The sequence below is a fragment of the Eurytemora carolleeae genome, unplaced genomic scaffold (assembly GCF_000591075.1).
Source record: "Eurytemora carolleeae unplaced genomic scaffold, Eaff_2.0 scaffold332, whole genome shotgun sequence".
NCBI lineage: Eukaryota > Metazoa > Arthropoda > Copepoda > Calanoida > Temoridae > Eurytemora > Eurytemora carolleeae.
In genome coordinates, this window is record NW_019396318.1 from 58,034 (window position 1) to 66,303 (window position 8,270).

The following is an 8,270-nucleotide window of genomic DNA, read 5'->3' on the forward strand; positions in this document are numbered from 1 at the left end:
TTTCTGAATACAGAAATTAAAGAAAAGGAATGAAATGTGAATAAAAATGATCAACGTAAATATAAAATAAGGAAAGAAAAAATGGTAAGTTAAAACAGAATGAAAGAGGCAAGACATGGAAATAATTGAAGAAATATTAATAGAAAATTTCACTTAAAAACGGTTTTAAAAAGTTATAAAACTATACAAATGAGAGGAAGAAAATGAAATAATATAAGTAAAGAATAAGAAGAAGAAGAAGGAAGACTAAACGCAAATTTAAAAGGAAAAGTAATTGGTAAGATAAAAGAAAGACTGAAAGGAAAGATGAAAGAAAAGCAATAGAAAACAGAAAGAGTAACCGAAAGATAAAAAAAAACGGAAAGATAAATGAATAGTTAACAGAAGTATAACATCATGAGAACAGAAAGATAAACGAAAAAGGGAAAAGGGAAAGATAAACGGAAAGATGAACGGAAGATAAAAAACGGAAAAATGAAGAATTCGAGAAAACTGAAAGACTTAAAGGGAGTGTTCGCGAAAAATGAAAGGGGGTATAGGCTTCATGCGATAAAAAAGCGCTTTTGATTAAATTGATTTTTTTACAGTCTACGTCGTATGTTGCAATTTTCTCAATTTGTATGGGTGCTAAGTTATTCGGTATATTCTCCTTATAGACGCAACAGATAGAAGTAAGATTAGTAGCGATCAAAAGCGCTTTTTTTATCGCATTAAGCTTATACCCCCTTTCATTTTTCGCGAACACTCCCTTTAAGAAAAATAAAACCATAAGAGTAAAAGGGAGAGAAAACGGAAGTATAAAAAAAGAGAAAACTACCGGCTAAACGGATCTGACGGAAGAGAAAACGGAAGGATTAAAGAAAGAAAAAACTACAGGTTAAACGAATCCGACGGAAAAGAAAGCGAAAGGATTAAAGAAAGATAAAAATACAGACTAAACGGATCCTATGATAGAAAAGAGAAAACGGAAGGATTAAAGAAAGAGAAAAATACAGACTAAACGGATCCTATGGTTGAGAAGAGAAAACGGAAGGATTAAAAAAAGAGAAAACTACAAGTTAAACGAATCCGACGGAAGAGAAAACAGAAGGATTAAAGAAAGAGAAAACTACAGGTTAAACGGATCCGACGGAAGAGAAAACGGAAGGATTAAAGAAAGAGAAAACTACAGGTTAAACGAATCCGACGGAAGAGAAAACGGAAGAATTAAAGCAAGAGAAAACTACAGGTTAAACGGATCCGACGGAAGAGAAAACGGAAGGATTAAAGAAAGAGAAAACTAACGGTTAAACGAATCCGACGGAAGAGAAAACGGAAGGATTAAAGAAAGAGAAAAATACAGACTAAACGGATCCTATGGTAGAGAAGAGAAAACGGAAGGATTAAAGAAAGAGAAAACTACAGGTTAAACGAATCCGACAGAAGAGAAAACGGAACTAATGAACTATCAAGGAAGGAAATGATTAGGTGGATATGATGAGTATATGTAACGATGAGGAGGTGGGTGCGCTACAACCATGGGTTTTGTTCAAACTCCTGTTGTAATTATAGAAGGATGACGGGAGGCTTTCTACTGATTTTAGATAGGAGGGGGGGGGGGGTTCAATATAATAGGGCTAAAAATCCAGCTTAATTTGTAAGTTTTATCATGCTTATCTATTTTATAATCGGTTTCATTAAATGTGATGTATTTGCTATCTATCTATCTATCTTTCTATCTATTTTTCATCTGTATATCATATTTTGTGCTATCTGTCTATCTATATCTTTAAGATGGTTATGGTGTGAAGAGCTTAAGAAAGGTTAAAAAAGCGCGGCTTTGTGTATAACAGATAGGCAATGTTTACAAATATTGCAAATTTTAGCGCAAAAATTGGCAGTTTTGCAAAAATAATAACTGGTAATATACTGGAGTAGGGATGGATAATGCACAGGCTTGCAATATTTTCTATGCGCCGCTGTGCAAATCTAGATTTGGCATAATATGTAATCATGCGAACATTAAAGATGACTAAGTACATATTTTGCGAAGTAGAAACCCCCTGAACTTGAAAATCTGTGCAAATTTGGATTTTTCGCAATATTGAAAATGTCGGCTTCATTGGTTTAGATAAGTTTTATTGTTTATAGTTTACTCAATTATCTAAACTATAAATACTTCAATTACTGTTTGTAGGGAAACTGTCGAAGCAGGGGCGAGGTAAGAAGTTTAGAGGGGAGGGGATTTTTTTTTTGCATTTGGGTCCATATATTTCATAATTTTTCTTAGAGACTTTTCTCTAAATAATATAATGCCGAAATAAGAATTTTCATGACAGGTAAAACATTTGACATATTATGAAATGCTAATAATAAATACAGCTGAATCTAATTAGTGATGGAACAAAACTTGTTTTTTTGGTTCGTTTTTTTGCATATAGTTTTACTTAGTGCAAAAATTTGGCATATTTTGAGAAAATATAATGTGTAGAATAAACCATTTTGAAATTTGTGAAACTTTTCAGATTTTTGTTGAACCTTTTAAAGGTTCAAAAATGGAACCATGGCTGTTTTCCATCTCGCTATGTAATGAAAAGAGGAGGGGGGGGGGAAGGTTTCGCCTCTCCTTTCTATACTTACATCATGGGTGTTGTAAATAAATTTTACAAATACTTGGATTTATATTTTTTTTTGTATTTTCTTTAAAAGATAAGTTATCTTTACATTTATTCTTCTAGTAGAGAAATAAAACGAAATTCCATGGGTTAAATTGAATAGGGTTTTCAATCGGAATTCCGTTGAGCGGAATTGCGCGCAACTGCAGTTCTAATAGTGCGGAATAGTGCGGAATTACGAACAGGGGCGTATTCAGGGGGGGGGGGCTATGGGGCTAAGACCCCCCCCCTGGACCAGTGAAATCTATTGGTTTTAGGGGGTTTTCAGGCCCCAACGGGTGCTGGAAAGGTAAAAAAAATGTAAGCCCCTCCCTGGACAAATTCCTGAATACGCCCCTGATTGCGAAGAAAATTACAGTACCCGCAATTGCGCACAAGTAAAATCCACTTGCGTCGGAAACCCTTATAGTTAATTAACAAGACATGGTGAAAATATTTAAATTATGATGTGGGAGGGACTAATAAAAATTAAATGAAAGACTAAAGGAGGAGGAGGGGACGGGAAATAGACTTTTTACTTCACTTTTTTATTGATATTGTTATCTGCTCTAAAGTTTGTAAAGTGTTTTTGATTTTACATATTTAAAAAAAATATGGATTGAAGTAAACTTTGATATAAGTTCCATTCGAAGGCAAAAAATTGCATTAATTTTTTTATTTCTTAAATTTATTCTTACTTAAACTTGTATGTTTTATACTTAAAGACACGTATATTATCAAGTACAGTTCTCATCTTAAATCTAAAGTCACCTTGCACGTATAGAGATTTTAAAGGGAAGGAAAAATGAAAGGGGGTATAGGCTGAAAGCTAATCACTTTAGCTCTCGATCGCGACCCATGAAAGTTATATCTGATGTTCCTATCTCGAGAAATTTATATACAACTTTGTCAAATTTATACGAAAATTAATATACAGGGGGTCCCAAAAAACATATGTGAATTCAGTGACGAATTTGATATCGTCTTTGTTATGAATTAGCATTGTAATACCTAATTTCAAAAGCCATAATATTATTATGTCTGCTAGAGCTTATTTTATGAAAAGGGTAAAAGACTGTAAAGATGTGTCTATAATGTCTCCGCAAGATGAACAGTGAAGACAGACAAGTTTACTCTGTTTGTATACTGTAATTTTCTTGTTTTACTAAGTACAACTGTATGCAGTCAAAACATAAACAAACAAAATGTAAACATATCAGACGAAACTCTTACAGATTACAGCTTTCTCAGTAGGTATCACTACGTACTAAATCAAAGAATTATTTGAAAAGACGATATCGAATTCTTCACTGAATTCCCATGTTTTTGGGACATCGTGTATATACAATTTTGTATAAAAGTAGGTGTAAAAAGATCAAATTCAGCAAATAAGCAACCAATCTGAAAACGATGATATCCCAGAGAAAGCTAATTGTAAATTAGGTTTACTTTTATACTTTTTATTTCTATTTTTAATAGATTTCAATCATAATATTTTTATACGTCCATATTACTTGACCAGAAATTCCACCAATGGCAGTGCAGTAAAGTGGTCACGTAAAACAGGCGGAGACACGTGATCAGTATACTGCTCTGCCATTGGTGATAATTCTGGTCACGTGAGTTAAGTTTAAGATTTTATAAATTTTACATATATGAACTTTCGTATAATTTTAACACAGTTTTATATCAATTTCTCGAGACAGGAACATCAGATAAAACTTTCATGGGTCACGATCAAGAGCTAAAGTGATTAGCTTTCAGCCTATACCCCCTTTCATTTTTCCTTTAAATTGTACATTCTAAACCTTTGTTTGATATCCAGGATGAAAAATATCCTTATTTTACAAATCGAAAAAGAATTAAATGTCAATTAAAACTATAAGTTTGTGGATTCATGCTTTGTTGTTTAAATGGTACCGCTGTGAATAAGACACGCCATTCTTTACCTGGAGGGTTCCTTTCTTGTTTTTGCACTCTTTGATCAAGAATAATTAGGCCGGATGCCCTTTAGGTCGGTTTACATTGTAAAATTTTGTCAGTAGCGGGTTGTTTGCATTACAATAGACCCATGGTGGTGCTTGGAGTTTTTTCTTTTCCTACACGCGTGCATATTTATGTTAATTCTTGACACTCACAAATCATTCCCCTGTCGCAAGCACAATACGCACACGCGCCTTGCACCAGCTCACCGCGCTTAAAATATCTCTATTGTGTTTGAACGGGAGGATGGGGGGGGGGGGGAATAATTACTGGGTATTTTTAAAACCTTTTGTTATTTTTAACCTAATTTAAGCAGGTTTATTTGGAAAAAGTGTTGGGTGTAGGGCACTAAGTTAATCATGGAGGGGGGGGGGGGGTAAATAAAAATTCTTATATTCAGTTGTACAAAGAATGATATATTTTCTACATATTTTACTTGTACAGGCAGACAAAGGACGTGTGCTATAGAACTGGCCAGTCATATTTACTGTACGGGATTTACCGTCTAATCTTGGGATTTTTATGGGTTGACGTAAATACACGTATTTAAGTGTAACAACTACAATTAGATGCGTAGGAATAGAAACCGAGAGGGTTAAAGAATAGCATTTACTTTTTTAAAGGGACTGTAAGCGTTATTTTAAGTGAACTTCCAGTTAAAGAGGTGCATCCCTGATTCGTAACAGTTCCCTAACCTTTGACTGATCATCAAGGACAGAGAACACTTAAATGTTGTGTAAAAAGCCGTAAATATGAAGTGTACGCTAACGTACTGTGTGAACTCAACGCGGGTGACGTCACAATTATTCCTAGAAAATCAAGAATACATGATCAATGTACAGTTTTAAAAAATGGAATATGTTAATATTTATATTTTAGAAAGTTTCCTTAAATATTAAACTGTTTCTGAAAATAAATAAAAGGAAAAGTCTTTCATCCTTGACCAGTCATAAGGTTTCAGGGTATCGTTGTAAATCGGTGCTGCCCCTCTCATTATAACAGAGAATAGCCAGGGGTTTAAAATTATAGTTTTGACAAATTTCTTAGTGCTGGGTTTTTTAAACAATTGCTAAATGTCAGTCACAGTGTCATCAAGTACCTACTGAAAATATGAGGTCTGAGATAAAATAAATTAGAAATTATGAATTTTAAAAAAGTGGAATATATGTATTTCTTAATTCATATATCAAAATATTTCCACAGGCCGGATTCTTAGTAAAATATTGTAAAATTCAGATGAATTTTTGATCATGTTTTAATTCAAAATTGTATTTCTATCCCATGTTCTTCTCAGATCTTTTACTCCGTGAAAAATTGAGGAGCCATTGTACGTATGCACAGCAGAATGAACGCTCTGAAAAAAATGGATCCATTCAGAAATTTGGAAATTTTTGCCAACCTGCTTTCTATAAGTTAATAATTATGATATGTGTTATCAGACCAAAAATTTTGATTCTGGTTGATGCTTCGTCCCATGGATCCAGGAAACCAAAATGTTGCGGATCTTATTTTTAAGCACTGTTTTTATTAGACATACTTTGTCATTGACTTCAATCATAAACAATATTATACACAAGAAGATACATATGATTACATTTTTTTGTATATAAAGAAATATGTATACCATATTTTTATTTTATGTTTGTATAGTTATGAATAACATTTTAAGCTTAATCTATATTTTATTAAAGAGAAACAGGTGCGTACCCAGGATTTTAGCCAGGAGGTGGGGTCAAGAGGACTATTGCCCCCACCCCCGTGTTTACGCTACTGAATAGAGAAATGTTAAAGCTACACAACCACAGTAAAATATTATTATTTCAGAGGTTGCGCGACTTTCCTGATTTTGAAGCAATCTTTGAAAATGGTGGTTTCAAATGTTATCTTTGAATTACTTAGCTTTTGGCATTATACTTCTTGAAAATTTTATAAAACTTAGTTTTTGGTATATTCCTAGAGAACGATTTTTGAGTCAAGATTTCCATTAAATAAAAAAAGCTTGAAATTGAAAAACACATTCGATTTATAAATTGGGAACATTTTTTGCCTCGAAATTCTGTCAGGGGGTGGCGAATGTCCCCCCGCCACCCCCCTGTATCCGCCCCTGTTTATTTTTGATAAATTTGTAATCCATCATCAATTTGTATTTACTAATTTATAAACCTAGCGTGGGGCTTTTATTTTTTTTTATCGGGCTTAGATAATCTCTGTTCTGTAGGTTTTGCATATATCTAATATCCATTCTTATTGTTTGAAGTAAATCACTCTTTTTTCGTTCTTTTTACAATGTTTATATGTCAAGTACAAGCAATTAACAATACACGTTAATAGTCTGCACATTTGTGTTACCCCCCCCCCCCTGCCGGTGTGTTCTAGCAAAGCAATATTGCCAATATACAGGGTTACCCACAAAGGATGAGACTCCAGATAATTTCGTCTAAAATATTTCCTTTTTGGTTCGCTGCATTTGAAAACTTTTTTTACCAAATCATTTAATATATCATTGATTAACTATATTTTAGGCATTAAGAGTTCCAGGTCGTCATAACTATAATCCTTTATGGTTAACCCTGTAATAGACATTCATACTAATAATCTGTTCTGTTTAGTAAAACTAGAGAAACATCCTGCCATTTCAAGTTTATGGATGGTCTGAACCAGGTCTAAACTCGTAAACTTCATAATCTCCATATTGCGGGTTTCCAATTTCTAGCGTGTGCTCAGGAACCCATTAAATAATTGGGCCCTGGAATCCCTTTTCGTAGTTGGACGGTTCACACCGGTTCAAACTTGTAAAATTATTAAGTAATACAATAAAGGCCAAAGCTTCTCTAGAGAGGGACTTGAGGATTTCTACAGCAATAAACAAGCAAGAAAATCAAGGATATTTTTCTAAAAACTTAAAACATAAAGAGTATCGTTTCTCTCAAAAAGGATTAAATAATATTATTATTTATAATTTATGCACTTGTTGAAGTAACATTACGCCCTGTTAAAGATTAAGCTTTATTAGAGGGAAATGAAAAAAAATCAGAATTATGATATTTCCAGAGCCCCAATTCCTTCCATCTGTTAAAGCAGTTCAGCCATAACAATAACTTCTATCAGGCACGAATCCATAGAAAAATTAGCTTCAGCCTCCCTTCTGCTGCAGGGTACACGATTTTAAAGATCTTTAAATATTTCTAAAAAATCAAAATAATTGGTCTATCATAATTTTCTCAGTTTATACCGCATGATAAGATTTTAGTCACACATTTAGAAATCTAAATTTCAAAAGAATGCCAAAAATATTTTTGCCTGATCATAATATATCTAACTGATTTCTTTGTAATAGATTGCATAGTTAGTTCCCTATTCAGTTTTATTAAAATCAAAAGTTCCATATTTAATAATTTTTAGAAAATTGATTCTTTTGTTGATCAAAACAAAACTTTAGAGTTTTACTTTTACCTTTTCAATGTGTCCGGCCAGAATCTGTTCAATTTTAGCAATTGTCCTGGTTCTGATTTATACACTAAACTTGTCCGGCCAGAATCTGTTCAATTTTTAACAATTGTCCTGGTTCTGATTTATACACTAAACTTGTCCGGCCAGAATCTGTTCAATTTTTAACAATTGTCCTGGTTCTGATTTATACACTAAACTTGTCCG